Raw genomic sequence first — 21450 nt, 5'->3', positions numbered from 1 at the left:
CCTATAATAAATACATACTACATATGATCAACCGAAGTATAAACTCTTAGAGGACTTTTATCTCCTCTAATAGAGGCTCCAACAATAATTAGTACTTACTTGGGATCAATAAATATCAAAGGACAAAGTTCCATCATTTGCCTTTTCCTTTTACAATAGGCTTGAGTAGAGGACTACACATAAATTAGTGAGTTTCCTGAGGAAAAGGGTAAGTGGTTTTACTTTACTGATAATAATAATCTCTTTGGTTACATTATCTATGTGCAAATCAGACTTCATATTTATTTCAACTTTAATCTTGTGTTCTTCAATCACTTCAGGGCCACAAAATTGGTTTATAACCTACAATCAGTTTAGTCTTTCATTACCCAATGTGAAAATATTTATTCACAAGTGGCAATAATTAGCAAAGTCATACAGAATACTACACTACACTATATTCCTGTGTTCACTGAGTTCTCTAGCCTTCTCTCAGTTCACTGGAGTAAATATCAAATCTAGACAGGCATGAACACACAAAAATGCAATGGTTTTAAAATAATAACTAATTAAGCATAGGATAATTCTAGATGTGCAATTCAAATAATTTTGTTCACTATACTGAAAACCATGAATCAGTAACTGGTTTATTTCCAAGAGCAAAAGTGAGGTTTCAAATTTTCAAAATGACTATTTTATTTCTTATCATTATCAGCTTATTTCAAAGCCTTCAATAGCATTTCTTGACATGGGAACATTTTACTCAGATCTATACTGATTTTAGATTAGTCCCAAACTTACATAAAGATGGGGTAGGTCAGGTCCTTTGTGAAAAAAACTGTTAAGATATACTTGTTTCATAGAGATGTGGTATTGATTTGTCTTTGAAGCTTGAAGGCTTACATGGCAGTGGATTTCTACTTTTTGTCTAGGTGGTACTAAAACTGTAGCCATGGAGGCACTTTCTGTAAAAGGCTAGATGTTAACAATAATGAAAAGGCTAAAGGAAACTGTAAAAAGATTACTGTAATAGGAGGAAAGAGAATCACATTTATTGTACATCTAGGTACCAGGCTTTAGGATAGTATTTTGTTTTGTTTTATTTTTTAAAAAACTGTTGCTGTTATAATGAAATCAATCAAAAAATAATATCTAGGGAGACTAAATAACACTCTGTTAAAACAACAGAAAGTAGAGGGACTTTGGTTGGTTTCCTCATTTAAGAATCTAGTCTTCAACTTTGCAGCTCCAGAAATTCAATTGTTGAATCAAAGAATTGAATAAGTTCACAGAAATTACTCATGAAAAACAAGGGCAAATGGCAGATAAATGAGTAATAGACTACAACAGTATTTTTTCCAGTGGCTACCGGTGCAGGAATACTATAACAAGGCAATTAGGGGATTAAAAACTTATTACCCAGAATATTATATGGTATGTATTTATGCAATATTCTTTCATACAGTATTGGTATAACTACTTATAAAAACTGTCAGTGTCTACTAAAATCTCATAGATGTAGATATATAGATATAGATATAGGTATAGATAAAGATTTGGTCATCCAGCAATTTCATCTTTAGCTATGTACCCAACAAAAATCTCTGTATATGATCACTAGCAACAACAAAATGTACAAGAATACTATGTATTTCGCAATACTATGTGAAAAGTCAACAACTGAAAACAATCCAAATGTCCATCAATACCAGAATTGAAAAATAAATTGTGGTATGTTCATACAATGGAATACCAAACAGCAATCAGGTGAATCAGATTTGCCACATGAAACACCACGGAAAAATTCATAAACACAGAGTGGACCAAAGAATTAAAACATAAGGTAGGACACATTGTATGAATCCATTATAAATGGTTAACCACCAGCAAACTTCATGAATGGTATTGTAAGGATAGAGATTCCTTTGAGGACATTAGACATCTTCTGGGGAGCTGGTACTATTTAAATTTTTGACTGAGATTCTGAATATATCAACATACATACAATAAAAGATACAGTGAAATGTTTTCACTTTGTGAAAATTTATTCAGGTAGACACTTATGATTTGTAGATTTCTGTGTGTACATCAATAATATGTGTTAAAAATATTAATAACTTGGGAGTATGTGGAAGTAGGAAGGAATACAGGTGAAACAAGATTGGCTATGTGTTGATAACTGTTGAAGAGGGGTGATGAATACATGGCAGTTCATTACACCATGTTTTCTTTTGTATATGTTTGAAATTTTCATAGTAAAAAATCAAATTTCTAGAAAAATCATAGTAGTCTTCAACTTGTATTAGGCATTTATCCAAGCTATTTATAGTATCAAAAGCACAATTCACAAAAAACTGATAAATTGGACTTCATAAAATTAAAAACTTCTGCTCTTTGAAATATTCTGTTAAGTGAATGAAAAGACAGACACTATTAGGAGAAAATATTTGCTTAACACACATTTGATAAAGGACTTTTATCCAGAATGTATAAATAATTCTAAAAGTTCAATATAACTATAAACAATCCAATTCAAGAAATGGGCAAAAGATTTGAACAGACATTTCAGCAAAGACAACATAGGGATGTCAAATCAAATAAGCTCATGAAAAGATGCTCTACACAATTAGACACTAAGGAAATGCAAATTAAAATGACAACGACATGTCACTACTCATCTATTTGAATAGATAAATTTAAAATATTGACCATAACCAAGTTTTGGTGAGGATATGGACAACTGGAACTCTCCTATGTTGTTGACGAGAATGTAAAATGTTACTAACCCTTTGAAAAACGTTTTGGAAGTATTTTTAAAAATTAAATACATACCCATCTCTTAACGCAATATTTTCCTAGGCATTAAACAAGAAAAATAAAAGCATATAAAGACTTGTACCTAAATCTTCACAATGGCTCTACTTATAAGAGTCAAAACTGAAAACAACACAAATATCCACCAATAGGAAAATGGATAAAAACATTTTGGTAAATCTGCACAATAGAATATTACTCTGCTATAAAAATAATGAAGTACCTACACATGCAACACGGATAATCTAAAACTAATTATGATAAATTTTTAAAAGCCAGGTTAAAATGAATTAAAATGTAAATTTCACATTTATGTAAAATTGTAGGAAATGCTAACTAATTTATAGTGAAAGAAAAGAGAGGAATGTTTGAGGATTGGGGGGGTAGAAAAGAAGGACAAAAGAGAGGGATTATCAGTGAGCATGGGGCAACTTTGGGGGTGATAGATATGTTCACTTTATTGATTGTAATGATGGTTTTCTGGGTGTATATATATGTCAAAACATACCAAGGTGTATACTTTAAATATTGTAGTTTTTAGTATGTCAGTTAAAATTCAATATAGCTGTTAAGAAAAAGAAATAGCTGTACAATATGTTGTTTTTCTAGTATGAACTTACTCATTATACATCTCTTAACTTGCAATAAAATAAAATAACCCTGAAAAACTTAGCTATTTTATTCAAGATATAGTGCAGCCTGGTTACCTATCCCCACTTCTCAAAAATATATACATACTCAATGCCTAGAATATTTAAATCCATTTTTATAGATTAACCTGAAAAAGTGTGAGACTAAATTTTTCTTATTTCAATGGTTGAATCATTCTGTGGATGCTTTCCCTCACATTTTTTTTCTTTTAAAGAATGTCTACAAACTGGAGAGTCTACAACTTGATTGGTATTAGAATAGTCCAGTATGCTCCAGCCACCATTAAATTATTCTTATATGCCCCCTTTCATTGCCTTTGATGAATCTTACTTACATGTATATGGTTCATAATTTTATCTTCAGATGTAACCTTATCCTCAGACTTTGAGGAATAGCATATTATGTCCTTATGCACTGTCAAAGTATATGTAATTTAAACTTCACAAACTCTCAAGTAGTTATTATAACAAACTTTTGCTGATGAGGAACTCAGATTCAAAGAGTTAAAGTAATTTGCCCCAAATTACACACATGTTAAGTTGCTAAGCAAGGACACAAACCCAGATCTGACATTTTGTCCTATTACACCACTTTCCAACAGATGAATGTTATAATATTTCTAAGATGCCAGAATTTTTAAACTTTTTTCCTCCTTTATATCATTTTCTCTCAGAATAAAAATTATCTTTAAATGTTCCAAATCTAAGGGCATTTATGTACAGCTACATAATCTTTTGCAGTGGGAAATTCAGTCATTGATAATGATGGTATAAGAGAAAAAAATTCAGCGGCCAACAATGTACATGAGCTTAGGAAAGTTATTTCAACCCCCTAGATTTCTATTTCCTCAATCTGTAAAACTGTGAAATAATACTTAACCTAGCTGACCACTGTCAAGTTTCAAGGTCATGTGGACACAGTAGCAGTCAAAGTGCTCAATAAATGGCTGCTCCAAAAAACAAGATTGCTGAGTAAAGATACTACTTAAAAGGACAGTCATTAGATGTTGCTACCACTTTGAAACAATTATTTACATTTCTGAAAATATATTACAAAAACACTGAAAGAGGATAAAAAAAATCTAAGTTCTGTGTGTGTCTGTATAAAATACTCATTTTTTACAGTAAACCACAAGTATGTTTTTCAAAGATGTATTTGGAGATTTAGAAGACTCACAGATGTGAATCAACGTATTCCTTTTAAATGATGATCATGTTTCCATAACCTCTCTACCAGTTCTGACTGCTTCATGTGGCTTTGAGCAATTTACAGCCAAGTTTCTACCTATTATAATACAAGAAAATAGAACTAGATGTTCTCTAAGTTATATTAAAACCCAAAAGTTCTCTCCTTACTATATTACTCTTCCTAATTAAATAATATAAAATAAGCACAACTTTGACTATTAATTTTATCCCACAAAATTAGCACTCTGTAGGATAATAAATTAATCTATGCCAACCACATTCACCTTGCCTACTATTGTAGAAATGTAGTGAATCACACTGGCTTGCTTTTTCAGGTTAGTTGCTATGGGATTAATGCTGTGCTGGGCAACTCTGAGTTTTGTTCTTAATTTTACAGTGTACAAGCTTAAAATTATCAACTCAGCCAAAAGAAAGCAAGTATCTGGGATTAGATATACTCTATAAAATTTAAACTCTGTAATGATTCTCTTTTCTGCATCAGCAATTTATCTCTATGGGAACATAGTCAATCCACATGCAAACAACCTTGAATAAAATAAACCCTCCCTAGACCCCGTGTCCTCTATAACCATTACCCCATTTCCCTCCCTGTTGCTCCTAGTATCACTTCTCTGTGTCTATATGATTTGGCCACTCGGCAATATTTGACACTGCTGGCCATCCTTTTTTTTTTTTTTTTTTTTTTTTTCTCTTGTAATCTTTTTTCTCTCTAGACATCCAGGATACCTTTTCCCTAGTTCTCTTCCTTCTTTATGGGCTACTCCTTCTCAATCTCCTGTGCCAGCTTTAATTCTATTAGACTTCTCAGTGTTCATGGATATGATCTAGAACCCATTCTTTTTTCCATATCTTCCTTGACAATCTCATCTATCTAATAGCTTTAAATACACTGATATGCCTTTGAGCTTCAAATGCACACATTTAGACTTGAGGTATTACCTGAACTGCAGACTCATATACCCAAATGTTTACTTGATATATCCATATGGGATTCTAACAGACATCTCAAAATTAACGTGTTTAAGGAAAAACAGTTTTTACCCTCTTCCAGCCCCACTCTCCAGCAATTCTGATGAACTTAACCTCTTATCACCTTGACAGGTTTTACTGAAACCATCATCTCTCATCTAGATTATTGCAAAAACCTCCTAATCTCTCTGCTTCTACTCTTGTGATCTTCCAATCAATTCTCAACAGAGCAACCAGAAGTATTTTTTTCAAAATATAAATCAAATTGTATGGTTCCTTTGATTAAAATCATCCAAAACTTTCCTTTTACACTTAGAATATGGTATATGTACATACAGTAGACCTCAGTATCTATCCCCTCTTGACTTCTGACAACATCTGCCACTTCTCTGTCCCTTGTTCAGGACACTCTAGCAATTCTGACCTCCTTCCTGTTCATTAAATATATCAACATAATTCATATATTAGGGGCTTGTCCTAGTATATTTGAATGGCTGATTTCTCAAAATTCAGGAATCAGTTGAAATGTATCTCCTGTCCACTTAACCTCTAGCACATCATCTTGTTTTTATATTCAACATATACTACTAATCGTTTTATATTCAGCTATTTGTGTATTGTCTGCCTTTCTCTGTTAAATAAATCTTTAGACAGAACCTTGTCTATCTTATCGAATTTTTTATACCTAAGGCCTAAAATAGTGTATGTCTCAGAGGAGACTCTCAATACATGTTGAAGGAAAAAAGTGCAAGTATATATAGATGTATCTACTCACAAAAGGCATGAAAATGTATCAGATATTTGAACAAGGCTTGGATAGTCTCCAGGAAATTAATAAAATGGTAGCTTGGCTTGGGCTAAGAGCAGATTTCTGTAATCTGGTAATAATCAGAAATCAATAATTTTTAGTACCTGTGAGCAGCATAGATAGAATGAATTTTTTGTCTTTGGAACCTGTATATATTTTCTGAACAATGTCTTTCCCACACCAAAGCAATTCTAACAGGTAAGCAGCCACTAAAATCAATAGGCATTAGGGAAAATCAGTGTCTAAAGGTCAATAACTTTTGGCTTGTTAGCATTTGTGCCACTTGGCACATAAGTGTGACTTCTTAGTTAAGTCTCTGGCTCTAACTTAACCTGAACAGGAAGAACTGGACAAAACAAGTCAGTACACCCATTTCTACACAGATTGCACTGATAAGCTCACTTTTGGAGAGCTCCAGGCATAGGCCTGATAGTTCCATTCTTTCAGAGGTCATTATATACGGACACAACACAAATCTTGGGGTTTGGGTTTAGGTCACATTTCCTAGGCCAATAGTCAATTATCCTATTGTTTTTGAAAAATCTAGGATTGCCTGTAATAATTTATACCATTGTGGGCATATGTTTAAGGATTATTAATGTTACAGGACACTATGTCCTTAGGAATATTCAAAAGAGTTACTATAGTTAGCCTTAGGTGTTGGAAACCATATGTGATCAACCTTGAGTGTCTTTAATAAGCACAGACAAACCCCTTCCCTGCTGTATAATTCAGAGTCACACTTGGTAAAGAAAAACACTATCATAAAAAGGTTAGTCTTTAGTGACCTGAATCTTCCAAATACTTGCTTGAGTGGCAGACATCAGACAGAGGCTGCACTGCTGAGGGTTCAGGGGCATTTGCTTATTTGCAGATTCTCATCTCTGTAGATGTCTCACTGTTAGACCACCAAGTGTATTAGGGCATGAACACTCCTCTTTTAGTTTCACAGAAAAATTCTCTTTCCTTATTCTTTTCCTCACCAGCACAAAACCTGCTAATGACACAGTTCTTTAACAAGTTTAACCTCATTTATCACTATATGTGGTCTAATTTGGTTTCTTTAATTATTCTCCATTTTGCCAATTGTGATTATCCAGAGTACCACAATTTATCATATTTCTCTACCTCTTAAAAGACTCATTTACAGTTCTTGTTCTTTCATGAATTCTTATTGACATTTTTAATTGCAGCTCCTTTAAAGGACCTTCCATACTTCCCTCTTCTTCTCAAAGTGTAGCAGTATTTATCTTTAATGCCCCTAATTATTTTTTCTAATTTATGCTATTCCACGTTGCCTTTGTAAGTGTATTTTCTTAATGTAGGCTGTTCTACAAAGGAAAGTTAACTCTGTCATTGACTTTCTGTTAAGACAGTAATGGCATGAATGTCACCTTGTAGGAAAGTAAAGGCAGATAACTTAAATGTTTTATTTTGTAACTAATAAAATGTACTGAACTCAATTCAATGAGTTGAATTTCAAAATAGGCCACAAATAAACAAATAAATAAATAACAACTAAGTTCTGCAAAACAAACAAAGACTTTTCAGAACTCAGCTTGCAAAGTTTCTAACTTATCATTTCTTGGCTTTCACCCATGTCTGTATTCAAGAAACATATATTGTTTACCCACAAGATTTAGAATGCTATTTTAAGTGATAATAAAAGCCAAAGATGTGTTCCTATATTAAATATCTAGCATCTTATAGATATGTATGGTGATACAGGAAGATGCAATGTGCCTTAAGAAGTCAGCAGAAGTTTCTTCTAACTAGGAAAATCATGGAAGACTTTTAGGAAGAGATGACATTTGAGTTGTAATTTAAATTAGATTTGGAATATTTGATATAATGACTAAAGCTTGTATCCCAATAAAGCACATAAGCAAAAAAAAGAATGGAATGTATTTAAGAATATTAATATAGTAAGGAAAGAAGAAAATATCCAAATGGAATGGTGTAAGATCAAGCTTAAGTGTAAGTTGGGCTTTGATCACAGAGAAGCTGAAATGAAAATTTTGCCCTAATATGCAATAGGTAAGCATTCAACAATTTAACTTTGAGAGGAGTATGGCTGCCTGTATAATGGGAAAACTAATCTTACAATTAAAGGCACACCATTATAAGACTACTAAGATGGCAGGGAGGGAAATGGAAGCAAGCTTGATTTAATGCTAAATTTAGAGGTAAAATTAATATATCGGTAACTAATTAAATGAGAGTAAAGCTGAAGCCAAAGCAAGTCCAAGATTCTGTAGCCAGGTAACTAACAACAATAAAAACTATAATACCAAACACTTTCTGAGAGGTTTCTAAGTACCCCAGATGTATTCATTTATTTAACCCTGAGACCATTCCTACAAAGCTAAGGAACTAGCATGTCATTAACAGAAATTAGAAAATTTAATGGGGGAGTAGATCTGGAGTGAAGGATAATGAGTTCTGTCTTAATTTCGTGGTTTTAGATACAGTTTTAGTTAAAATAGGGTAAGCTAGGCTGTATATATTTTAGAAATCAAATCCAATGAAGGTTTATTTTTCACACTCATTAAATGTCCCACACAGATTGTCTGGGTACTCTGTGTATACAGTCCCAGGATGCTTTCTTTTACCTAACATCTGAAACAGGGCCTCTGAAGAGTCCACAGAAGGAGAAAATAGGAATGGAGTAGCCATATGCTTTTTACTGCATCAGCCCAGGCAGGACAGGCATCGTTTCCTCTCAGTTTTTTGTACAAAACGAATCACATGGTTTTAACACACTAATTGCAAAGGAGGCTAGGATACGTAGGTGAGCACATGGACTACTTGATGAACATTATTCTCTCTGCTACAGGCACCATCTGTTCCTTTAAAAGACATAGTAGTATAATAGAAACAGGGTCCAGAACTAAGTATAGAGCTCCGAACCAATTTTTCCACTTATGTGTTAAATTATTTATAGGTCCAAGATCCCACTATTTTCTTAATTGTGCTTTTGTCTTCCACCATATGATTGCATTTGCGGAAAATCCCTTCCCTTCCTTGTCTACATAGTTAACCCCTATTCATTCTTCAACATATAGTTCAATATATTCAGGAAACAGTGCTGTGGTACTTGGTTGTCTATATCAAAGGGAAAAATCTCAAATAAAAATAGATTCTGAGTAAAATAAAGAATAAACATTAACTTAAAAATATGTTAAACACTAGAAGAAAACACAAGTTAATATTTTGAGTATAGGTATAAGAAGAGTCACAAAAAAAGATCAATTGCTCTAACTACATAACTATAAAATTTCTAGACATAAAATATATTGAAAAATAAAAATAAATAAGTAAAAACACTTGCAAGAAGTAAATCTTAAAAATATTTTACATCCCCAAAAGAAAAATTACAAAGAACTAGCCAATTCACAAAATAAATATGAACAACCACAAGAAACTTTAAAATAAAAAATTACTAATTATTAAAGAAGTTTTAAAATGTTCACAGCAATGAGGTTTACTTCTATACCTCTAATATTGGCACTCAGAATTCTAAACATAAGTAATGAAAACTCTGACATTTTTGTCAGTATCACTACTAGAGAACATTTCTGGAAAGTATATTCTAAGTTTATTAATTCATTCCATAATTGTCTGCACATGTACTCTGCACCTGATGCTGTTGTAGGCATTTGAGATATGGCAATTAAAAATACTACTACTACTACTAATAATAATAAAAGAGAAAAATCCCTGTCTTCATGAAACTTACACTATAGTTCATGTCTTAGTTTGGGTTCCCTCAGAAGCAGATTGTGAATAAGATATTTGAGTGCAAATAATTTGTTTAGGAGTAGATGAACTGGAAGATAAGGTAGTGGGTAATTGAATTAGCAATAGAAAAGCAACCAATTAATGATGAATTTTTATGTCAATTATTATGATGGGAGATTGTCACCTAGTCTTTTACAGAACGTCTGGGAAAGAGTGCAAAAGATAGGTTTGGGAATTATCCAAAATAGGACTGAGAACACTCACATTATTCATGAACTAACTCATGTGAGTTGGTGGAGAGCTGCTTTGGGGGTGCTTGTTTCTCTACACATGTAGTTTGCCACACATTGAATAGCCTTCTACAGATCCAGAGCAAAGTCATAAATCCCAGAGATGCAGAAACTGGCATCTGGGTATGAGTAGGAATACAGTAAAAGGTCTCCTAGGTATAGGTAGGATACTGACAGATAGGCTATACTAAGAAAGGCAATAAAGAACAAACATTACAAAAAAGTAAGTTACAAGTATGTTAGAAGGTGACCAATGTTATTGGCAAAAAGAAAATAAATAGAATAAGGTAAGGGAGATTGGTATTTCCAGGCAGAGGAAATGCCAGTTTCCAGTATGTAAATAGGGAGATAAGGGAAGATCTCACTGAGAGGGTGAGACATATGCAAAGACTTGAAGGAGGAGGGAGAATCAACCAAACAGACATCTGTGGAGGATTATTATATGTAGAAGGAACGTTTGAGCAAAGGACCCATTGGATTTTGCCTGGAAAGTTTAAGGAAAAACAGTAAGGCTAATGTAACTGAAACAATGGCAACAGTGGGAGGAAAAGTAACGAGTTGGCTAGAAAAAGATAGTATGTGAATTGTGCAGGATCTTAGAGGACTTGTAAGGCTTTTCACTGTAATTGAAATGGGGATCCACGCAAGGTTTTGAACAGAGGGAGATATCAAATGTTTTCTCTTACAAAGAGATGCTCTAGCAATTTCATTTCTGGTCATGAGAAAGTAACTGGTGTCAGACTTACCCTACTGGAATAAACAAAACACTAGACAAAATAGATGTGGTAACTTTTCATACATTAGAAAAGAGGCAGCTCAAAGTCCTGATCCTTGAGAGAAAGAAAAATTACAAGCTCACATAAAAACACTTAGGAATGGATTTGATGAATGACAAGCACAACATCTACAATGAAAACACTGTTAAGAGAAATTAAAGGGAATCTAAATAAATAGAGAAATATACCATGTTCATGGGTTGTAAGACTCAATATTGTTGAGATATCAGTTTCCACAAATTGATCCAAACATTTTAATATAGTCCCGATCAAAAGCCCAACACAAATTTTGGTAGCAATTTATAAGTGAATTCAAAGTTTACATAAAAATGCAAAGATATAGCATAAACAAAGCTACCTTTAAAACACTTTCTCCAGCTTTACTGAGATATAAATGACATATAACATTGTGCATTGTGTATGTTTAAAGTATACAATATGAGTCGATGTATATATACAATGCAAAATGATTACAACAATAAGGTTAGTTTACACATCCATCGTCTCATACAGTTACAATTTGTATGTGTGTGTGTTGAAAACTTTAAAATCCACTCTCTTAGAGACTTTCAAATATATAATACAGTATTACTAACTATAATCATCATGCTGCACATAACATCCCCAGAAAGTATTCCTCTAATGACCGGAAAAACTTTTTTTTAATATATATTTGGAGGATTTTCATTGCCTGATTTCCAGAATTTTTGAAAAGGTACTGTAATCACACAGTAAAGTATTGGCACAAGGAGAGAAAAATAATTCAGTAGACCCAAATAGAGAGTTCAGAAATAGAACTTGCAGAAACTTGATTTTCATCAGAGGCGCAATGAAATTTAGGGGGCAGGGAAATCAACAAATGATGTTGGAACGACCAGATAAATATATGAAACAAGATAAACTGTAAGAGCTATATCACACTATATACAAAAATTAATTTGAAATTGATCACAAACTTAACCATGAAAAGTAAAAATATAAACTTCTTGGGGAACCCATATGAGAATAACTTCCTGACAAAAATTTCCTTAGGAGGCAAAAATTTCCTTAGGAGGATACTGAAAGTTATAGCCACAAAAAAAAAGATAAATTGGGCTTTATCAAAATTAAGTACTCAAATTTCTGTTTAAGTATAAGATGGTACTACTTGGAAAACTAGGTATTTAATCACCTTTACTATGCCCTGATAATTATACTCTTAATTATTTACTCAAGGGAAATGAAGACATACGTACACAGAAAGAGTTGTGCAAAAATGTTTATAGTTGCCCTGTTTATAACAATCAGAAACTACCCAAATGTCCAACAAGTGAATGGACAATGCAGGTCGTATATGTATATATTATAAGCAATTTATAAAATGAACTACTGATTCTGTCAACAGAAAAATATCTAAAATATTATGTTAAACACAAAAAGGAATGAGCTATCATTGTGGTTAAACAATAAATATGGTAAGAAGGAATGAACTATTACGACTATTGAATAATATATGTGATAAGAAGTCAGAAATGTCCATGGTCTAAATTCCCCTTAATTACAGATCTGCACAAGAGAGGCAGAAGATAGCTATGGAGTATTTTTTAATGTTCGTTCAGATCAGATTATTCTGAGTACAATGTTTCTCATCTCTGCAGTCATGATGTCATAGAAAGTACTGAACTACCTAAGAGAAGGGTAGAGTTATATGTAGTTTAGTTGCTTTCTCTCAGTATGACAATCCTTGCCAGGCTTCTGTGGTGTATGATACCAACTGTGCTTCCTGAACGTCATTTAGGGGATGACCCAAGAGGTATCTGTGTTGTTCTGCACTTCTAGGTGCAAACACAGAGGGTAATTAATAGAGAGAAAGGCAGGGAAAAGCTGGATGGAGGAGCCTCAAGAAGAATCAAGAGTTCAGTGATGAGTTTGGAAATGTGGGGCTTCCTTGCTGAGGTATATGGTACTATTTAATTCATTTCACCACAGTTCATATTTGGGTTGACTTTTTTTTTTTTTTTTTGGTAGGAAAAAAGGGAGATGTAATCTTCTTGGCTCATGAGCTTGTGATTCTTTGGCATAGTTCTTATCACAAAACTTAATTCCAGATGGACAATGTGACATTTTTACAGAAGGAAATGACTGCTGAAGTTGGAAATAAAAATCTTAGTGAAGTCTTATTTACTGTGCTCAGCCCTTTCATAACCATGTAACCATGCTCAAACTTGAGGGACAAAAGTTAACAAACAGGGTCTTTGGACTTTTCCTAAGGGTCTAAACTGAGCATATTCCTCACTAAAATCAAGAATTCTCCTACTCTTCCCAGTTTTAGTAACTATAAATAGAAGTCGGAACGTAGATGGAGATCTTGTCATGTATGTCCTGTGGCTCTTCCCACAGAGCTCAGAAGTCTCTGAGGATCTCACTTAATTTTAATTACAGTAACTTTGGTCTTTCCACCATTCCTTGTATCGTTCAGTTAAAAACCTTTATTATGTAAAGCTTCCAGAGAGACCCACATAATCCTGAAAATTTAGGCAAATGTGACTCAGCTCTCTAAAACTTTAAATTCTTAAAGGAAAAAAAAAAAGCTCATATGGGAAGAAATAAGAATCCAATACTGCAGCTGCCTATAAAATCTGGGAAAGTGTGTTAAGTGGGTGGCCTTACAAGGAGCTAGATGCAAACACAAACTGTGAACACAACAGGATTTGCTTTTGATTTCCATGTAGTTTTGGCTGTTGCTATTTTTAGGCCCACAGGTACACACACAGGTGCTCCATCTAGGAGCAGCTGAACCACAAGTGGGTCCAGGGTTTACCAGAGTGTATCAGTAAGGATTATAGCTCCATAAACAGAACGTGGAAATTCCGAGGGCTTATGACTGTCAGTAGTCCAGTAGTCTTGTTGTCATTGCTGAAGATTCCAGGGGCAAGCTGTTCATCTTCTTTCTTTCTTTTTTTTTTTTTACGATTTTATTATTTATTAATTTATTTATTTAATTTATTCATTTTTGGCTGCGTCGGCTCTTAGTTGTAGCATGCGAGATCTTCGTTGAGGCATGCGGGACCTTTCCTTGCTGCACGACAGCTCTTCATTGTGGTGCAAAGGACTTCTCTCTAGTTGTGGTGCATGGGTTTTCTCTTCTCTATTTGTGGTGCACAGGCTCCAGGGCACGTGGGCTCTCTCGTGTGGTGCACGGGTTCCAGAGCACATGGGCTCTGTAGTTTGTGGCACATGGGCTCTAGATGAGGCGTGTGAGCTCAGTAGTTTTGGCACAAGCTTAGTTGCCCGGGGGCATGTGGGATCTTAGTTCCTGAGCAGGGATCGAACCCAAGTCCCCTGCATTACAAGGTGGATTCTTTACCACTGGACCACCAGGGAAGTCCCCTGTTCATCTTAGACTTCTGTCTCCCTTGTTCATTATGTTTGGGGAATGCAAGGTCATTGTCATTGGTGAACAACATTCAAGGTGATTTATTATTTTTCAGTTAATATTTAGACTTTGCCTGCTGTGTATTATTGCCAAAAACACAGGTTTCTGTATGCTTATGTATTCTGATGTTCAAAATGACCAGAACCAGAAAGGCAGAAAAAGTAGGCAAAAAAGTCTAGTGGGTTCTAAAAGGCAATTTTAACTCTATGTTTAGGGGCTGCAAAAGTTCATCAATATCATCCTCTTTTCTTGAAACAGACCTTAATCTAAAAACTGCATTTCTCACCTAATAGAAGAGTCTAAGGACTTTTAATAATCAGTAATACTATGTACCACCTCTTGTCAATCTCAAAGCCTCTACCCCCAGCAAACTAATTTCTGCCTGTTCTTCTCCTCCTGCCTGTCCCTCCCCTGTTGAAAACGTGATTTAAGTGTTCACCATTCTCATTCTTTCTCTCTGTCTCTCTCACCCTCTTACACACACATACACAATTCTGTTCAAAAACCTTATAATATTTTCTCTTGAATATTGGTAGTATAATATCAGTAGCTCCAATAGCATTGTTCTAAAAACAAGTACATCTAGGTATAGATATGTGAACATATCTCAATAATCTCCTTTCACAGTAAAAACACAGAATTTCCCCCGTCTTTGCAAACTCCCAACAGCCTTGTTCTGGTTTTCCTCAAAAGGTGGCGGCAAACGCAGTGTTATCATCTCTCCTATTAACTGCTTGATATTGTGCTAGGCTAAGACATACTACATGAGGGTGGGGATGGGGAATGGTGCCTGATCTTGGCCTGTGTGGATCCCATTACAGGGGATTAGGTTGACACTAATGGGGTTGATTCTGCAGCCTGTTCATTCTTTGTCTGCCAATAGTCAGAGGAGCAGCCAGAGAACAGAACAGCTGAGTGTTCATGCCAAGACAGCTGCAATAACTGAGGCTTGCTGCTATCAGGGCCTCTCCAGAATGGAAGCAGAAGAGGGCTCAGACAAGGGGATGGCAGCAGCAGTGTTTTCACAGTCCCGGGCAGGAAGGGGCCGAGAATGTCAGGTGTCATGCTCTGGTACCTCTTGTTCAGGAAGGGTTGATTCTCAACTGACTATGCCCCTCAGACGATAAAGGCTGATTTGGGAAAGGCATGGGATTATTACAAGTTCAATAAATAATGTTTTCTGTTATGCTTAGGACAATTTTTTCCTACATGTGGTGTGCCATAGATAAGATTGCATTCATATTTTTTTTCTTGGCACAAAATCTGGCAAAGAGGTAGAATTTGTGCTCCAAATGGAAAGTTTCTATATATTTCCACATATGAGCCTTCCTTGGTGCCAGTTGGTGCAGCCACAGCTGATATGCACAGCAGAGAGCAAGAGCCAATTACCAGAAGCAGGAAGGAGGTAAAATTATATCCAAAAGCAGCTCCTAAATGTTTAGTCCCCTAAACTCTCAGAATGGCATATAAGCATTTGACAGTCTATAATCTTTGATTTATTTTTCTAAGAGAGAAAGAAGAGGCTTTTTTTTCAAAATCAGTAGTAAGGTCTTGATCAGACAACTGGCATTTTAGGTTTAGGTTCTTAGATGTCACTATATTGTTGTCCCACCTGCCCAACCTTGACCACAGCATTAAAACTGCTATACTGTCATGGGAGTATTTCTTCAAATGAGAACACAATATTAATAATATTAGAAACGAACATTTTAAGTGTTTTTTAAAGTGTTTAGTATGTGCCAATTACCTTAGGAAGTACTTCAAAGTCATTAGTTTTGTATTTAATTTTGGATCTAAACATTATACATTGTTTCAGTCATTTCCTGGAAACTGCTATAGATTTCTCAGGCCCCCACTCAGTTCCTGGTTTCAGTCATCATGACCAGGACAAAACACTTTTTATCCTATGATGTAGAGGGTATTATTCACAGATAATTGAATAGGAATGTGAGGCAAAGTCCCTGACTTCCAAAGACTAGCATTTCAAATAAGAATTCATGCTGGGCTTCCCTGGTGGCGCAGTGGTTGAGAGTCTGCCTGCCGATGCAGGGGACTCGGGCTTGTGCCCCGGTCCGGGAAGATCCCACATGCCGCGGAGCGGCTGGGCCCGTGAGCCATGGCTGCTGAGCCTGCGCGTCCGGAGCCTGTGCTCCACAATGGGAGAGGCCACAGCAGTGAGACACCTGCATACCACCCCCCCCCAAAAAAAAAGGAATTCATGCTATACTCATGGTTCAAAATGGTATAAACGTCTATATACATTTTAATAGGGAGATATGCTAAATACGACTGTATTTGTAATTCTTCCTTTTAAAGTAAGAAAAAATGAACGTCAACAAAAGGTTAATAATGCACCTAGACCCTTTCTTATACAATTTAAATTCTTTTTTTTATTGACATACATCTAACTAGTTTTTATTAACGTAGCAATTCCTATTTCTCAAAATATTTTAGATGGATTATTTTTGTCAAAACACACATTCATGTAAATACAGCAAAAATATCTAATTTACTGTTTAAGAAGAAGAAACAAATAGAAATTAAACATACTTATATAAGTTCAGAAATAGTGTACACTACTGATTTCTTTTTTCATACTCTAATCTCTTCATCATGCTTTCTTCTGCACTGTACTCCTATTATAATATATGCTACTCATTACTCCATCTAGTCTGCAATGAAGAACCTCACCAGACAATTCAAGAATATAGAAATATGTGGCTGGGATGAGATTACTATAAAGATACAGGTTCTTTTCAACAAAGAGTTGAAATTTGCACCTTTAGGATCAACATCAGAGGGCCACTTAACTTTTTCCTTCCATAACTCTGAAAGATCTATTAGAAACTGAAATGTAGCCTTGTCCGTGCCTTAGACATTTTAACTAGCAGTGCCAATAATTCAGTCCTATAGTTTTAGTCAGAATCCAGCCATGAAATAAAAGCCACAAGTTATGTCAACAGAGAAAATGTAGTATTAATAATTGTTAACCAGGTATTAGAGAACTGAAAAGGTAAAAAGGACCACTGGGGTATCATGAAGTAGGAACTGCAAGAAGCAGATGCTAACCCAGGGCTGTGAGAACAAAAGTTTGGAGTCTTTAAAGTTTAGAATCTTGGAGAAGAGGCCTCGGGGGAACCAGGACTAGGATCTCTACACAGGGAGTGAGCACTGCTTGGAGCCTCAGGAACTCAGAGGAGGGACCCTAAGGAGCTGAGAATTCAAAACTCAGAGAAGGATGTCTCTAATGAGGCTGGCTCTAGCATTGCTAAGAAAACCAGAACCTGGAATGCACTGCTTCACCACCACCACCATTAGGTGAAAAACTGTTGCATAGAAGACACTGACAAAACAGAAAATCTCTTCTACTCCCCAACCCTCTAAGTCTCCTTGTGGTGCCCCCACTGGCAGAACCTAGCAGGAAACAGCTAGCTAATGGGAAAATATGATTTGCACTGTGTGAGCCCCAGCATCACCAAGCAGAGTACAAAAGGGTAGGTTTGAAGCTAAGACACAGTAGTTTAATAACTGTGACATATAAAGAGATAGTAAAGAAATAATAAAAATCTTCAGATAGGTTGTTTCACCAGTATTTATTCTCCCAATTTCATAGAAGAAGTCTCAAATCTGAAGCTGCATGTATATGAACACAAAATATTTATTAATGCATTTCAGTGGTTCTCAACCCTGGGTAAAGATTATTAACACTTGAAGTACTTCTTTTAAATGCCAGGGTCCACTCTGAACAAATTAAGTCAGAACTTTTAGAAGTGGGATTTAGATACTATTTTGTTTTAAATAACTTACAAGGTGATTTTCATGTTCAACAAAAGTTAAGAATCATTCATAAAACTAGATCAAAAAAAGAAATAAATTGGCAACAAAAATGAGACCTCAAAAATAAATATAAATAATTCAACCTCAATAATACAGAAAATTCAAAGTGTATAAGACATCATTTTTTTACCTAAGAAGGTGACTATATTCCTTTTTAATGTAATACCTCTTTATTTGACGAATGTTTGAAAACAGATACTCCCATCCATTGAACTAAAACTTAAGACAATCGTTATGAAAGAAATTTAGCTGTTTGTTACAGGAAATAAAATTTTTACGATTTGGTCCAGGGATTCCACTTCTAGGAATTGATTCCAAGAATATTCATCCATTTATTTACCAAATATTATTGAAATATAATTATGTGGTTGATAGCGTTAATAGCAGTGGGATGATAAAAGCTCTCCAGAAAACAGGAATAGAGGGAACTTACCTCAACATAATAAAGGCCATATCTGACAAACCTACAGCTAATATCATTGTCAATGATGAAAAGCTGAAAGCATTTCCTTTAAGATCAGGAACAAGGTAAGGAAGTCTATTGTCATTACTTTTATTCAACGTAGTTTTAGAAGTCCTAGCCACAGCAATCAGAGAAGAACAAGAAATTAAAGAAATCCAAATTGGAAAAGAAGAAATAAAACTGTCAGTTTGCAGATGACATGATACTATATATAGAAAATCCTAAAGGTGCTACCAGAAAACCACTAGAGCTCATCAATGAATTTGGTAAAGTTGCAGGCTACAAAATTAATACACAGAAATCTCTTGCATTCCTATACACTAGCAGTGAAAGATCAGAAAGAGAAATTAAAGAAACAATCCCATTTACCATAGCATAGAAAAGAATACCTAGGAATAAACCTATCTAAGGAGACTAAAGACCTGTACTCTTAAAACTTTAACACACTGATAAAAGAAATTAAAGATGAAACAAACAGATGGAAGGATATATCATGTTCTTGAATTGGAATAATCAATATTGTCAAAATGACTATATTACCCAAACCAATCTACAGATTCAATGCAATCACTATCAAATTACAATGGCATTTTTCACAGAAATTGAACAAAATTTTTTTAATTTATATGGAAACACAAAAGATCCTGAATAGATGAAACATCCTGAGAAAGAAAAAAGAAGCTGAAGGAATCAGACTCCCTGACTTCAGACTATACTACAAAGCTACAGTCATCGAAACAGTACAGTACTGGCACAAAAACAGAAATATAGATCAATGGAACAGGAGAGAAAGCCCAGAAATAAGCCCAGTCACCAATGGTCAATTAATCTATGACAAAGGAGGCAAGAATACACAATGGAGGAAAAACAGTCTCTTCAATAAGTGTTGCTGGAAAAACTGGACATTCTCTAACACCATATACAAAAATAAACTCAAAATGGATCAAAGACCTAAATGAAGATCCAGACACTATAAAACTCTTAGAGCAAAACAGGCAGAACACTCTTTGACATAAATCGCAGCAAGATCTTTTTTGATCAACCTCCTAGAGTAATGAAAATAAAAAAGAATATAAACAAATGGGACATAATTAAACTTAAAATCTTTTGAACAGCAAAGGAAACCTTAAAAAAAGAAAAGAAATGAAAAGACAAGCCACAGAATGGGAGAAGATATTTGCCAACAAAGCAATTGACAAGGGATTAATCTCCAAAATATACAAACAGCTCATGCAGCTCTATGTCAAAAACACAAACATCCCAATCAAAAAATGGGCAGAAGATCTACACGGACATTTCTCCAAAGAAAACATACAGATGGCTAAACAGCACATGAAAAGATGCTCAACATCACTCATTATCAGGGAATTGTAAATCAAAACTACAATGAGGCACCACCTCACACTGGTCAGAATGGCCATCATCAAAAAATCTACAAACAATGAATGCTGGAGAGGGTGTGGAGAAAGGGGAACCTTCCTACACTGTTGGGGGAAATGTAAATTGATACAACCACTATGGATAACAGTATGGAGGTTCCTTAGAAAACTAAAAATAGAACTACCATATGATCCAGCAATCCCACTCCTGAGCATATAACCAGAGAAAACCAAATCCAAAGAGATATATGCACCCCAGAGTTGATTGTAGCACTATTTACAATAGCCAAGACGTGGAAGCAACTTAGATGTCCAACAACAGAGGAATGGATAAAGAAGATGTGGTATATATATATATATATATATATATATATATATACACACACACACACACACACACACACACACACACATATACACAATGGAATATTACTCAGCCATAAAAAAGAATGAAATAATGCCATTTGCAGCAACATGGATGGACATAGAGATTGTCATACTGAGTGAAATAAGTCAGACAAAGACAAATATGATATCACTCCTATGTGGAATCTAATTTTTAAAAAAAGATACAAATGAACTTATTTACAAAACAGAAACAGACTTACAGATATCAAAAACAAACTTACAGTTACCAAGGGGGAAACGTCAGTGGGGGGAGGGACAAATCAGGAGCTTGGGATGAACCAACACACACTACTATAAATAAGATAGATAACCAACAAGGACCTACTGTAAAGCACAGGGGACTTTACTCAATATTCTGTGATAACCTGTATGAGAAAAGAATCTAAAAAAGAATGAATATATGTATATATATATATAACTTTATATATATAACAGTATATATCACTTTGCTGTATACCTGAAACTAACATAACATTGTAAATCAACTATACTCCAATAAAATTTTTAAAAAGGAAGAAAGTCACTTTCTCAAAAATCTGTATACATTGGAAGCTCACAATAATATGATTATTGACTTCACACTGATAAAATTAAAATGAATGGGGGATGGGGGTTAGCCATTAGTCCAGCTGATTCACTTCATTGTACAGTACAATTCACTTCATTGTACATTCACAACATTGTAAAGCAATTATACTCCAATAAAAAACAA

This window comes from Lagenorhynchus albirostris, chromosome 4 (genome assembly GCF_949774975.1).
Source record: "Lagenorhynchus albirostris chromosome 4, mLagAlb1.1, whole genome shotgun sequence".
NCBI lineage: Eukaryota > Metazoa > Chordata > Mammalia > Artiodactyla > Delphinidae > Lagenorhynchus > Lagenorhynchus albirostris.
The sequence above is the reverse complement of the archived record's forward strand: the minus strand, read 5'-3'. Positions refer to the sequence as shown.